The sequence below is a fragment of the Pseudophryne corroboree genome, chromosome 7, assembly GCF_028390025.1.
Source record: "Pseudophryne corroboree isolate aPseCor3 chromosome 7, aPseCor3.hap2, whole genome shotgun sequence".
NCBI classification, from domain to species: Eukaryota; Metazoa; Chordata; class Amphibia; order Anura; family Myobatrachidae; genus Pseudophryne; species Pseudophryne corroboree.
The window spans coordinates 289,078,705-289,081,264 of record NC_086450.1 but is presented as its reverse complement, the minus strand read 5'-3'; the positions used below and the strand labels follow the sequence as shown (position 1 = coordinate 289,081,264).

Here is a 2,560-nt window from a genome sequence, read left to right as displayed (position 1 = left end):
ATCTACAGCCTCTTGCCAAAAGTGCTGCTAGTTATATTGAGGATACAACAGATTTTTTAAGGAAACTTGAGTGTATCAATAACATCCCTGATGATGCATTGCTGGTTACACTCGATGTTTCGAGTTTGTAGTATACGAACATTCCACATGCACTAGGCATTGAGTCATGTAGACGGTTAATAACAGAGAGTGATGGGTACTTTGGACCTCCGTCAGAATATATGGTGCTACTTATCAGCCTTATCCTGAAGAAGAATTACTTCCTTTTTGAAAATTGCTTTTTCCTACAAAAACAAGGGACAGCCATGGGGTCTAATATGGCCACAGCGTATGCTAACATTTTTATGTCAGCATATGAACAGAAGCATATCACAGGTCATCCTTTGTTTGGCCGGTTTTTGACAGCATATGTCCGATATATAGATGACTTATTTTTTATCTGGCATGGTGGAGAAAAAACACTCCTGGCCTTTATTGATCATCTGAACTCACTCCCTGGCACCATTAGATTCAGCCTCACGTTTAGTAAAACACAAATCAATATTCTGGACGTGTCCATCCTCTTGACTAATAACAAACTGACCACCAAGATTTACTGCAAAGAATCTGACAGGAACACGCTCCTGCTCTCAATGAGTTTCCATCCGGCACCCCTAAAAAAAGGGTTACCTTTCTCACAGCTGCTAAGGGTGATACGGATCACCTCTGACCCTTCTGTAATACCATCTGCTTTGCAGTCCATGTGTCAGCGCTTCCTCAATCGTGGATACTCAAAGGAAGAGATTGATTTGGCACTTACTAAAATTGGTCAAATAAGGAGAGAGGAACTCCTACATGGTAAAGATGTTTACTCCAATAAAGACAATGATAGGTTCAATTTTGTCAGCATGTATACCACTGCTTCTAGATTTATTCGTAATAAGATTTATGAACATTGGCACTTGATTGACACAGATCCAATTCTGGCAAAAGCTATCCTGCAACCACCTCGATTCGCCTATAGATGAGGCCCAAATCTGAAGGATCTTCTTGTTGTGACAGATTTTTCCAGGAAAAAAAAGAGCACACCTTCCAACTGGTTGACCACTAAACCAGGGGTGTACAAATGCATGGGTTGTCCAAACTGCCCATTCTCGCTACTCGGCAATCGGTTTATTAACCCTCAGGACACTAAATCATAAACTATCAAAGACTTAACTGCAACAGTAAGTTTGTAGTCTATGTACTCAAATGTCCCTGTAACTTGCTTTATGTTGGAAAGACCAGTAGGATGCTAAAGGAACGTTTAAGTCAGCATCGTTCTACAATTAAGAACAGCATTACCCCAAGTGGGGCTTCAAGTGACTTCACAAATTTACCTGTAGCAAGACATTTCCGAGAGGCGAAACATACTATCAATCAAGTCAAATGTTGTATTTTGGATCAAATCCCACCACTACAAAGAGGTGGTGATCGCAATAAAATTTTGCTGCAAAGAGAACACCAATAGATTGATAGATTAAAAACATTAGCCCCCAATGGGCTTAATGAAGAATTCCACTTGGGATGTTTTCTCTGACCCCGTACAGTTTTGTGTGGTATTTTATTTTGGTTTATTTTTCTGAGACACCGCCGTGTGTCATGTCTCTTGCATTTCGCTTTAATAACTGTGGAATTTTGACATGTCTTCTTATGTGTCACTTGATGCTAGGATGCTTAACTGTATCTGACTACAGTGATGATCATTTATGATTTAAGTTTTTCTGAATAAGCACGTTTTTGACTTATGGTATCCTTTTTGCTCTAAAACCATAACTATTTGACACTCTGGACTGCTTTGTTCTTGTTGTGACTTTAGTCCGATGTTCTGAGTTTGTCTCATGAGTGTATTCACACTGGTTTGTTGCCTTGAATATCTTATATGACGATGATTTTAAGGACACTGTTGAGATTGATACTACCACACCACACTGTAATCCATCCGATCCCGTCTGATCTTGGTAATTAAGCAGTGATGGGCCCAGCTAGTACCACACTTGGAGACGGTGTGGGAATACTGGGTGTTGTATCAAGAGACTCGGTTTCTCGCATTGCTATCCCATTTCCATGTGCTTGAGCCTGACACCATTATAGGTTAATATTTGTTCAATTTCTACTATGATGGGATGCAAACGAGAGATGCTGGGTGGCAACGGCCCTTTGGGATATTAACATATGGACACCTTTGAGATTGATACAATCATACCACACTGGAAACCATCCGATCCCGTCTGATCTTGGCAATTAAGCAGTGTTGGGCCAGTCAGTACCATGCCTGGAGACAGCATGGGAATACTGGGTATTGTATCAAGGGACACGTTTTATTCTATAGGTGACGCTGGATTATCCCTCTGGTTCCTATCATCACACAGTGCTCCGACTTGCCTCTTACTTATGTCCTGACTTTTGGACATTTTTGTGCTTCCCTACCTATAGTTTTCCCCTTAGTGGTGTTGGGGTTTAGTACTTATGTGCCTCTGTATGTTTTCTCACATTTAAATCAGTGTAACATTGTTGCATTGCAATAGATACCAGTGTTTCC

The 2,560-nt window shown here is 40.7% G+C and overlaps 2 pseudogenes; both read left to right on the top strand.

Annotated features, from left to right (window-relative positions):
• Positions 1 to 1,931: 1,931 nt before the first annotated feature.
• On the top strand, positions 1,932 to 2,051 carry LOC134946160 (5S ribosomal RNA; annotated as a pseudogene).
• Positions 2,052 to 2,210: 159 nt separating this feature from the next.
• On the top strand, positions 2,211 to 2,329 carry LOC134947338 (5S ribosomal RNA; annotated as a pseudogene).
• The last annotated feature ends 231 nt before the right edge of the window (positions 2,330 to 2,560 follow it).